Source organism: Anabrus simplex, chromosome 3 (assembly GCF_040414725.1).
Source record: "Anabrus simplex isolate iqAnaSimp1 chromosome 3, ASM4041472v1, whole genome shotgun sequence".
NCBI classification, from domain to species: Eukaryota; Metazoa; Arthropoda; class Insecta; order Orthoptera; family Tettigoniidae; genus Anabrus; species Anabrus simplex.
In genome coordinates, this window is record NC_090267.1 from 131,070,733 (window position 1) to 131,083,533 (window position 12,801).

The 12,801-nt window shown below is 43.0% G+C and overlaps 1 protein-coding gene across 1 annotated transcript in view; it reads right to left on the reverse strand.

Annotated features, from left to right (window-relative positions):
- LOC136867102 (uncharacterized) overlaps positions 1–12,801 on the reverse strand; it is a 422,324-nt gene that overhangs the window by 283,483 nt on the left and 126,040 nt on the right. The gene's annotated exons all lie outside the window — the stretch shown is intronic.

Below are 12,801 nucleotides of genomic sequence, written 5' to 3' on the forward strand. Positions count from 1 at the left end.
CGAGCCACTCGAATTAACTAATGAAGGTTAAAATCCCCGATCCGGCCAGGAATCGAACCCGGGACTATCAGAACCGAAGGCCAGTACGCTGACCATTCAGCCAACGAGTCGGACAATAATAACAATAATGTATTGCGTATAGACTATATATTGTCGCTGGACAAAGGAAAACTCGTAATTCCTCGTAAGTTTACAGAAGAAACCCAAAACTGAGCCGTCAGCATTGGCCGGAGAACTGTTCCTGGGATTTTCATTGCTTAACGTTAGCCCAATTATTGGACCATTGGAGTCTTCTGTTCCCTTGTCAGGCAATGCGGCAAGCGTTCACAAGACAAATGGTTTTCTCGTGAGTAGAATTACAAGCCGTCTAGCAACGATGCTACAATTACTATTCTACTACATACACTGCTACTGAATAAAATGGAAGAGAATGAGTGGATTTATAAACAAAATTTGAAAATGAGCAATGCACCATTAGCAAGCATTTTAAAATACCTAGTCAGTGGGAGCTACAAACTGATACATATTTTAAAATGGATAGTTTGAAAAGGGGACTGACTCATAGGCTGAATGGTCAGCGTTGAGGCCTTCGGTTTAGAGGGTCCCGGGTTCGATTCCTGGACGGGTCGGGGATTTTAATCGCCTCTGATTAATTCTTCTCGCCTGGGGACTGGGTGTTTGTGTTTGTCCCAACATTTCCTTCTTCATATTCACACAACACACCACACTACAACTAGCACAGAAACACGCAATAGTGATTACATCCTTCCACATAGGGTTGGCATTAGGCAGGGCATCCGGCCGTAAAACAGGGCCAAATCCACATGTGCGACACAGTTCGCACCCGCAACCCCACAGTTGTGGGAAAAGCGGTAGAAAAAGAAGAAAAGGAGAAGTTTGGAAAGGAGACTCTATGTAGCGGCAGACAAAAATACCAAATAAAAACAAGATTTTATTAAAAATGAGCAGGCTCAACTCTTTCGTCAACTGCCCATAGAAATCCGTTAGAAGCTACGATACATTTGCGTGCTCCTAGCGGTACGCATGCCGCACTTTGCAAACCACTGCTCTATACAATATACTGTAACATCATCCGAAAAACTGGGCTTCATATTTTAAGCGTTATTCGGGGGGGGGGGGGGGGGTTTATGATTTGTGTGCCTTATGTGTTGTATAATGTAAATAAGAACACAGAGCAAGTCTGTCAGAGAGAAATGTAATTTCTCAGCAAAACCCGTCGTTCTTTGAGTAAAAACTGGCCCATACATCCACATCGAGTGTACGATCTGTAAGCTGTAGGCAGTAAAAAAAAAAAAAAAAAAAAAAAAAGGGTTTGCGTTAGAAGCTCAGTGTTTTAAATGTGTTGTACTCCATCAAGCTCGCGTACAGTCCACGTCTCTCCTGCGCGGGTGGCCTGCTTCATCAGGCTATCCAGACGATAAATGGCACAGGAAATGAGATGCCTACAGCTAGACACTGAAAAAGATTTCGTGTTTCAACCATGTTTAGTTAGAAACAACATTACACGCGCAAGCTGAATAATTCATGAAGTATGCCTGCATTTATATAACATTAAAACTTTTAAAAATAACTTCAAATTTTAACAAAATACACCGGTAAGATACAAAAAAAATCAATGTATACCAAGCCGTACCGAGTGGTTCAGACGGTTAAGGCGCTGGCTTTCTGAGCCGAAGTTGGCATGCTCACTCCTGGATCAGTCCGGTGGTACTTGAAAGTGGTTGGTTATATATGCCAGTCCCGTGTCGGTAGGTTCACAGGTACGAAGAAAACCACCTGCGGGACAAAATTCCGGCACCTCGGCGTCTCCGAAAACCGTAAAAGTCGTTAGTGGGACGTAAAACCAAGAACAATATATTACTTCACACAGACACAGGCAGGCGACAATGGGATAGGAAAGGGCTAGGACTAGCAAGGAAGTAACCGTGGCCTTAATTGAGCATCAGCCCCAGCATTTGCCTGGCATGGTTTATACACATATAGGGCAGGTTGACGCGTGTGTAACTGATTAATATAACTTGAAACCAATATCATTTAACCATGGGTAAATAATGTAAATATCGAGCTCATATTATTATTATTATTATTATTATTATTATTATTATTATTATTATTATTATTATTATTATTATTATTGCTTGTGAAGTATGGCTATGAAGTGTTTACATCCATTTTATTTTTATTATTATTATTATTTACGTAGTCATGTACGGACGATCGCATTATTTGTGAGGTTATGTCATGAAACATTACATGCTGTATATATATTAATATGAGTTTAGTTAATGTAAGAACACGTAATTAATAGTACATAATTTATTATTACCTGTATATATGATGTATGACCCACTACAGTATTGTGCAACACACCGCAATATTCAGAACAACGCTATGCACGACGAGAACTATGTAGAACCTTCCTTACATTGTACATTGTAACTATGCTATTGGGCACTCTACAATTTACACGAGAAGATAAAGCCTTTGCTGGCGAGATGTAGTGTTTACAGTGCACTATGTCTTCTGGTATGGGCTATATCGAATTTGTTACTTTCATTGACCTGTCTCAGTCTCATGCTTGACTTTGACAATATGAAAGTGACTGAGGTATGAGTGATGCTATTAATACCATTCCTTATGCAGCCAGTCCCTGTTATGAATGGTGTGAAAATATCGCTCATAGGGTCGGTTGGTGCATGCATTTCAGTGGGCTTGGCAGACTGATATGTAATAGCAACGGCTGGCTCGGTGAGGAAAGCAACGGGAAACGATCTCATTCCTCATTTCCCTAGTACGCCTCTTCAGTGACGCCTAGGCTATTTATGACAGCTGTTGGCGGAGCTGCAGAGGATCAAACCAGCCTTTGGGCTGAATACCCAACATACACATACATGTTGTGTCATATTTTCCTACGAGCCTGGCGATGTCTTGATGGTGGAGTTGAGTTATTGATAAGTCGGAGTTGTTTTGATGAGAATTGTGTGGAAGTCGTGGTAGCTGAGCGTTTGAAGTCGAGTATGCGAATTGGTTTTGTTGGGTTGGTAGCTGACATTCAACTGTTGCAGTCTCTTCTTATTCCTCGTGATAGGCAGCTGTTCAAAATGGTGGTTTATTGATGTGTGTGTGATTAATGTATCGTCGCTGCCGGGACAAAACCTCCTAAGTGAAATAATTTTAGCTTAGAACTTTGGCTGGTAAGGTTCTGTCATCTAAGGTGCAATATCGTGTGCAAATTGTCAAGGCATTCTCGCTCTTCACAATGTAGGTGCTGCGGGTCAGTATATCTCCAAAACATATTATCACATAGGAGGTTTTGTCCCGGCAACGACGGTATGCTGTTTGTAAATAAAATTAGTGTACACAACTGAGAGCATTTTGTGTGCGTCTTTGTGGATACATCAAGGTCTACAGCCTTGCTGATACTAGTGTCTCCCGCGTCAGAATGGAAAAAGCATCCGGTCCCTTCGCGCTTGATAGAGGAAAACTGTGTTGGCAGGGCGCCTTGGTACCAGCATGTCTGCGGATTGTGGGCTGCTCTCGTGTCGCTGTTGTGAGCAAGTATTAAAAGTGGTGCAACGATGGTTAAAACAACGACTCTTCGTCCAGTCGTGTGTTGACAGCGGCACATTGATGGCAGAGCCCAGCGCAGGCTGTCGCGCATTGTTCGGAGCGATCGCGGGGCCACAGTTTGAGAAATCGCCAACAGGTACAGGAAGATGCGCAGGCCAATGTTTCCCTGTACACCGTTGACCGAATATTGGTGTGCATGGGACTGCGGAGTCACGACCAAGCCGTACCCCAATGCCGACTGCATTGCATCGAAAGCAGTGCATATGGAGGGCACAAAATCAATGACCACTGGATTGTGGTTGATTGGAGAAAGGTCGTTTGGTCCGATGAATCCAGGTTCTGGCTCATCACGTCGACGGCAGAGAGCGTGCATGCCGATTTCCAATGGAGGCTATGGCACGTGTTTGCACGGTCGAGCAGAGCCAAGCAGGTGGAGGAGGTCTAATGATCTGGGCGATGTTTTCATGGGAGACACACTGAGGCCCATTATTCCAGTACACCAATCCCTGACAGTTATCCCGTATCTGGAAGTTATTGGGAACCAGGTCTATCCGTTTATATAAAGAATGTTCTCTAGTGGTGAATGCGCCATGCTACACTACCGGGATTGTTTCGTGGATCAAGGTAGTGAATTTGCTTTAATGCTGTGGGCCCCCAGATAGCTCAGATATGAACCCCATTGAACATATTTGTGGTTCGACTTTGAGAAGCGGATTCGTGCTACATTATCACCGCCCAGTAGTGTACACCAACTGACTTGCTTTTGCGCTTGTGGTACCAGGTATCCCAGGATACCTTCCGGCACGTCGTTCTCGTTGAATCGATACCTCGCGGAGTGGCCGCGGTTCTGCGGACAAAAGGTAGTTATACTGTAATGGCTTATCGGTGTATTATGATTGGCACATAGAATAATTAAGTTATTCGTCTAAAGTGTTCATATTAATTAAGTTCCAAGCCTTGAAAGTTATCGAGATACTGTTTTCACTTTCACATTTTAGCTGGCTCCTCTTCTTATTCTTATTCTTCTTCAATTTATTTGGGTCGGCATTTAGCGGCGATTTAACCCAGTTTTACCGTCGGATGCCCTTCCTGACGCTATCTCTGTGTGAAGGGATGTATTTAATATTGGGAAGTAGAGGGGTAGGCTGCTTACCCGAGGCGATAAAGGCTTGCAAGGATGTGGGTTAGAATCCCGGTTAAGAAGTCAGGAAATTTAGAAACGAGACTTCCGCTACTGGAGAGTCATCTAGCCCTGGAGGTTCATGAAGTCTACACTACAAATGGTCATTAGGTTACTTCCTGGAGGTAAAGCCTGCCAGGTATACAAAAAAACAAAACCATTCCATCCTATTTAGTGCTGAATTACGAATTGTGGAATCTTATGTGTTCGGAGAATGTCTTGCTTTTTATATTACAAGCGTGGCTAAAATAGTTTGGGTATTCCAAGAGAGTGAACAAGGAAAGGAATAGTTAAGAGTGCGGCCGAAGAGAGATCTAGAAAGAAATTGGTCAGCAGAAATGAACTTAGCGAGAAGGGAGATTGGATGGCGCCAAACAGAAGAGGAAATATTATAACCGAAGTAACAGAGAGCTTTCATATATAACACCTGAATAAATCAGAACAGTATGATGATCGCCCAGATAATTACGATGACGACGTATTGTCGTATTCCCCGCAAAAGGTAAGACGCCGAGCGCTGAGTGGACTCACCTGATGGCTAACATCAGTACTAAAACGAAAGGAATTGAAGGCAATTATAGGTAAGTTGGTTGTTAAGATTTGAAACTCATATAATTTCGTATAGATGCATTTATTAAACAGATGATGTACAAAGAATATACACGTACAATTGAAGTCGGTCACTTAGTGTGACGTACTGGAACTAGCGTTCCTCAGAACGGTTACTCCAAATAAAAGCAAGTGGACTCTAAAACATTAGAGTATCACTGAATTGCTAAAGCGATGGTATAAACAGAGCATCGTGGAATCTCACAGAGATCCCTCAAACTCTAAGTTGCCAACTACGATAAACCTACGTCGAGAATCAAAGTATGGATGATGAACACCGAATACTAGCAACACCCTTCAAACTTGATCTACTACGAATTATTCTAAGTAGCAGCACCACTTCTGCACCGATCGCGGCTCCCTGACGTGAGCTGAAGATAAAGCTCCCAAGGCGAAGACTAATACAATAAGACACCTGTTCCCTTGTTTGCATTCGTATTTAAAGAAACTAGCAATTAATATGAGTATATCCCCTACACTTGTCTAAGGGTTTTCTGCCTCTCTATTGGCTATCACCTCCCCATGTATCGTTACTCCCACCCTTGGTAGGTGCACTTCCCTTCTTGCACACATAGCGATTCTCATTTCCTTAAGCATGGCTCCCCGTCTCGTAATACTTGATTGGGGTGGCCCAATAATTTTAAGTTATAGGACACTTCAAACTACTTCTTCGCTTGCTATTTCCAATTGGAACGTGACTATTTAGATTGCCTGTATCAACTTACTCGTAGGACCTTGTGACCTCACAAACTTCTGTTTTTACTTCTTAGTTCTTCCAACCCAACACATGGCTGCTTAGTTAGCACAGGCCTGTGGATTGAGTTCCAGAAATAATCACTCTGTATTATTTACTACTGATATTATGTAATGTTACTTAAAGAGGGTTCGTGTCGCTAGACATGACAGTATGGCATTCGAGGTGGTCCGATGCAGGTCTTTCGATTTGACGCCTGAGTGTAAGCTGGACATCTGTGAGGATGGCACCCCAACCTAGGATGAAAATATAATGCTGAACACTGCACAAAAGCACAGGTGCCGAGCTAGAGGAATAAATCAATGAATTTTCGCCAACATGGTGGGGAATCGAAGCCGGAACTCCTTGGACCCGAAGTAAACGGGCTAATTAGTTAACCAATAGCCACGTAGATTATTATTATTATTATTATTATTATTATTATTATTATTATTATTATTATTATTATTATTATTGCCCCCCTCTCTCTGGGCAGGGAATACATTCACAATATCTCCGGCTTTTCAATTGTGTCAGCCTCCACGCTATAATTTTCCCACCCGACCTTCCTTTGTCAACTCTTGTTCTCTTCGATCCGGATGGTATTGGGTTTGTGAGGGCTAGGGAGTCTCGTTTCCACGCCCTTCGCAACTCTTCTGTTTCATCTTCGAAGGGTCGGAACTCTGCCGTTTTGCCCTGATTAGTGTTAAGAGCCACTGCCTAGTTGCACTTCCCCTTGGAACAATCATCACTAACCTCACCCGACACCACTAACCTGAACGACGCTACTAGCAGGACGTCTGGAAGAAAATACTAAAAATGTTTCAAAATTTTTTTTCTGTCACAAACTTGAATAAATTTGTTCTATTTTCAGCATGTTTTATCGCCTTACTTTTAAAAATAAGTTTCAAAGAACCAGAAATTATTTATATACATGCACTGCCTATTTGATTCTGAACTCCCTCACGTTATTACAACCGTAATCAAGAAAATTATAAGAAAATCTGATATAAAATATACTGATATTGATGCTGATGATGCTTGTTGTTTAAAGGGGTCTAACATCGAAGGTCATCGGCCCCATATACTGATATTTTGCTCCAGGCTGAAACCAGTATATTTCGCATGAGTTGTGATTATAACTATGAACAAAACTCTCCGATCACAGCATTCAACAGCACATTATGCATTTCAACTTGCAAATGTGACACTGTTATACCGGACGCCAGAAAATGTTCTCCGCAGTGCCTACCTGCTGCTGCGTGAGGGAACATCAGCAGTTTAGTTGGCAGCACGGTGTCATATCTGTCACCCTCGCTCGCCGAGAGGCCAAGGTCAACAGGATAGCAGTACAGAGAAGGCCACCACAGCTGTGGGCTGTCGAAATCGTCAGTGTGTATTGCATTAAACGAGCATTCAAATAGATTATTTGAATAGTGCAACAGGATACAAGCGGTAATGTTTACTACTGAGGAGAGAGCTTTTTTCGTGGAATACGCTTTCCGCGAAGGCGATCGGTTTACAGAAAATGTAAAACTAAAATTTCAGGCGCGGTTTCCTAATTCAAAGTGTCCAAACCGGGATACCATTCGGGATTTGATGAGTGAATTTCGTGTGACCGCCTCAGTTCACGATGTACCGGGAACAGGCAGGCCTACGGTTTTAACAGACGGAAAAGGATTGATGAATTTAAAGTGAATATCATTAATTATGTGCAGTCCATTACGCTAGACACTTTAGTGAAAGTCTTCGACAATATGTGTCGACGTGTTGGCGTCTGTCTTCCAAGACAAGGACAACACTGCCAGCATCTGTTATGAATTGATGTGGTGAGTACAAAGTTTACTGTTTGTTGTTTGTTTGTTTGTTTGTTATGTTTAGACACAAGCGGCAGCAGCACGTAGGCGCTGCGGAGAACATTTCCTGGCGCCCGATATATACGAAAATTAAAGCGCGGCAGAGTGATGTAAACGATACGGTCACATTGAAGTCTTCGGTTCGGAGGGACTTGGGTTCGATTCTCGTACTAGTCTGGTAAATTCTTCTGGCTCAGGAACCAGGTGTTTGTGTTCGTCGTACACAAATATTTAATGTTTATTCACACTCAGTACACAGCAAAGAAACGTAATAGTGAATATATCCTTCCACGAAGGTTTTCGGGAAAAGTGTGTTAAGGGGGCGGGGGAGGGAAACGTAGAGTGTAAAAACAAAGGACTCCTTTGGCCTCTGCAAACGTAAATCCGTCATGGTCGGAAGAGAACAAGAGCTTACCGAGAGAGGTCGGATAGGACAGATGAACGCAAGGAGCCTTACACAAAAAAGAGAAAACAATAACAAACTCAGCTAGGAGCCCCGCGGTTGCTAACCCACGCTCCCAAATTGAGAGCCCCTGGGTCACCTCTGAGACGCCTTTCATGGCAGGCAGGATGTATTCTACCGTTCTTACTAACAGGATGATTTATATAACGGATCCCTGCTGTCTGACTATTCGGACCTGAGACGGTAATCACGATGTGCCCTATAGATATTGCACTGTCTACCATAGCTTCTCCGCCTACTCTGAAAGAGGTAGGAGATTTCTAAAGTAAGTGGATGACCAGATTAATCTTTAACTGACGTATATGTCTGTTGCTTTGGATTTAAGGTTTGAATAGTAACTATGGATTTAATACAAGGTGTATTTGGCTGTTTCCATGGTTTCAACATAAGTAGTATTTAGCTATTTCTACAAATTTAACATCGGATGTATTCGGCTGATTTCATAAATACCGGGCGAGTTAGACGTGCGGTTAGGGGCGTTCAGCTGTGAGCTCGCATCCGGGAGATAGTGGGTTCGAATCCCACCGTTGGTAGACCCGAAGATGGTTTTCCGTGGTTTTCCATTTTCACACCAGGAAAATGCTGGGGCTGTACCTTAATATTAAGGCCACGGCTGCTTCATTTCCACTCCTAGCCCTTTCGTGTCCCATCGTTGCCATAAGACCTATCTGTGTCGGTGCGACGTAATGCAAATAGCAAAATAAATAAAACATAAAAAGAGTATGAATTTAACCTAAAGAGTGTCTAGCAGTTTCCATTGACTTAACCTGAGTATTATGTGGCTGTCTCTGTTCGGCTCCTTGGCTGAATGGTCAACGTCACGGGGGTCGCGGGATCGATTCCCGGTCGGGTTGCGAATTTTAGTCTCATCTGGTTAATTCTTCTGGCTGGGGGACTGGATGATTCTGTTCGTCTAAATACACACCTGTTCATAAATACACAACACACCGAGAGGATGGCTGCCCAGTTGTACCTCCTTTCAAAACAGTATCGCCATCTTCATCATCATACTACCAAGCGCTGCAGAAACACGCAAAAGGAATTCATCCCTCCACATTGGGTCAGGAAGTGTACATCTAGTGTTGATCCCGAGCAATTAGAAAGCGACCAGAGGAATTAATCACACGTAGCTGAATTCCACGGCCCAATCGGGAATCGAACCCGGGACCCTCTGAAATGAAGGATGCTGCGCTACCATGCAGTCAAGGAGCCTGACGATGGGCCGCTCTCCTGTAACTTACTTGAACAGATGGTTTAGTCGGTAATAGGTGGTCTAGAACTAAGAAGGAAGAGAGAGGGCGGTCTATGCGTGGTTCTTCGTCGTCAGTCGATTTACCGAGCGGTCTGGGTCGCTTAGCTGTGAGTTTGTATCCTGAGCTTGTGGGCTTGAACCCAACTGTCGGCAGCCCTGACGATGTTTTATTTTAATTTTTTAATTTTTTGCTATTTGCTTTACGTCGCACCGACACAGATAGGTCTTATGGCGACGATGGCCTTAATTAAAGTACAGTCCCGGCATTTGCCTGGTGTGAAAATGGGAAACCACGGAAAACCATCTTCAGGGCTGCCGACAGTCGAGCTCGAACCCACTATCTCCCGATTACTGCATACTGGCCGCACTTAAGCGACTGCAGCTATCGAGCTCGGTCCCTGACGATGGGTTTCCGTGCTTTCCCACTTTCATACCAGGTTCTACCTTAATTAAGATCACGGTCACATCCTTCCCATTCCTAGCCTTGCCCTATTCCATCGTCACCATAACACCTGCCTGTGTCTGGGCGACGAAAAACAGATAATAAATACATAAATAAGTAAATAAATAAATAAATAAATACATAAATAAATTAATTAATTAATTAAATAAGGTTCAGCGTCGTCGATAAAATAGGCCTAGCAACGTTTTTGATTTTAAAAGACTTTTTATTTCTTGGTTATAGCAAATGAACTTCCAATTTATGCGAAATGTAAACTAAAAGGTCGTGATGCTTTACTTAAAAATCCCATGTGCAAAGGCCGGGATTTGAACTGCGTCCGTCTTGGTGAAAATCCAGTGAGACGATGACGTTGGCTATCACATTATCCTTAAAATAAGAATTTTAAGATCATCATCATCATCATCATCATCATCATCATCATAGTTCATTCCTCTCATGATTCTTGGAGGGTTTTTTGATAATATGTCAACACTCTATGAAGCTGTTAAATATTACACTCGCAGTGTCAGCAGTTTTTACTGCCCCGGTCGACTCTTAATTTATTACCACTCTTTATGTTATCGCGTTACTCGCAGGCATCTTTATGACTACGTCTACACGTTCCCATGTGCACAAGAATCAGCCTGTGCTGCCGCATTCTACAACACATCAAGAGTGCGAAGAATGATACTCAACACCGATGGCTCCTGCCTCTGTGTCGTACGTGTGGATTTAGCCTGTTTTACGGCCAGGTGCCCTTCCCTCATGCCAACCCTATATGACGGTTGCTAGCGTGATGTGTGTATATGAAAATATGTATGTTAAGACAAACTCATATACCAAATCTTTTAGCCAGGGGAATTAGATGCTATTAAAAACCCCGACTGGTAGGGAATCGAACCCATGACCCGCTGATCTAAAGCCCAGAACGCTGACTTTTCAGCCAAGAAGACGGAATGAAGAATAATTCACACAAATTCAATGCTACTATGTATACATTCTCAGCTTATCCCAGTTATGTCTGGAGTCGCTGGAGCCACCCATGTATTTTGGTTTTGACCGGGGGTTTAAGACCTGACACCAGATGATTTTTGAGATGAAATTCTCAACCCAGGATTGACCGGATTCGAATCTCAGCCTCTCGTGTGCTAAGTTGGCACCTAAGCTATTGAGCAAACCACGCCCCCCTTCAATGTTACTATGGATGCTGCCTTTGGAATTATGAATTACCTTCTGTCTGGCCTCTTTCTTACCAATATCTAGCCGTTATGTATCCATCGTGGACGAATTAACTTTTGTAAATGTAACAGTAATGTCTTCTGGTGGAGAGGAGTGGCAGTAGAAGAGATAGAGCATACCTTAACTAACAATAGCCAGGTAGTGTATTGTTGGCAAGTTATAGGTGCTTAGGTCATTGTACAGTGCCCGCGTTATAACTCCTCCGCTGTGTAATGTCACGGCTTTTCGGAAGAGACTGGAGAGAGAATGATATCCCACTAGTCTCTACAAATAAAGTTTCTCAAATTTTTAGCACGAGTGTGAAGAAAGTCCTGCTTGCAGGGTCGATCTACTGTACTCCCGAGTATCATCTTCACAAGAAATGTCATTCGAGTTGGAATAGTAGACCACAGTGGTCTTTCTAAGAATTCAAAGAGTCGAGCGCATCGACGGAACTGGGCCGTTAATAATCAACGTTGGTCCATTCAAGAATGGAGGATATGATGTTAGGTGATGGGGACCATAATTGGTTTGAGACCTAACACCACAAGTAGGAGAGTATGGGACGGAAACATCAATACGGCCACTTTGAGGATATCCATCCATTTGCAGGAGGAAGTGTCTTGTTGTAAAGTAAAGCAGTGGTCGGGCCACTGGCTGCTTTCATTCCCGTCCCTTGGCACTCGAGTGGAACTCCATATGCTCAAGATCTTCTATACATCCTTCGATACAGCTTCACAGAGTGTTGACATGCTCGAAAAAATCATGAGTGAAATGAACACGGACTGATCAGACCCAGTCTTAATATTTTAATGAAATGGCGTATGGCTTTTAGTGCCGGGAGTGTCCGAGGACAAGTTCGGCTCGCCAGAGGCAGGTCTTTTGATTTCACTCCCGTAGGCAACCTGCGCGTCGTCATGAGGATGAAATGATGATGAAGACGACACAGACACCCAGCCCCAGTGCCAGCGAAATTAACCAATTAATGTTAAAATTTCTGACCCTGCCGGGAATCGAACCCAGGACTCATGTGACCAACGGCCAGCACGCTAATCATTTAGCCATGGAGCCGGACAAAATTTTAATGATCATTGATGACGATGACGATTCTAGTTTTAAGGAGGATATGATGGCCAACAACATCGTCTTACCCGATTTTCACCAAGGCGAACGCGTTTCGAATCCCGGCCTTTTACATACGGGATTTCTGAAGTAAAACATCACGACTTTTTGGTTTAGATTTCACATAAATTTCTCTTAAAACAATAATCACCACCACCACCTTTCGCATAAACTGGAAGTCCATTTGCTATAATCAAGAAATTCAAAGTCGTTTAAAATCAAAAACTTTGTTACTTTATACACGAGGCTGAAAGTGAATAATGTGCAACTTCGGTTATTTTTAGAATAATACGCAAACAGAAGTGTGCCCGACGAATCTATATTGCTCAAAAACT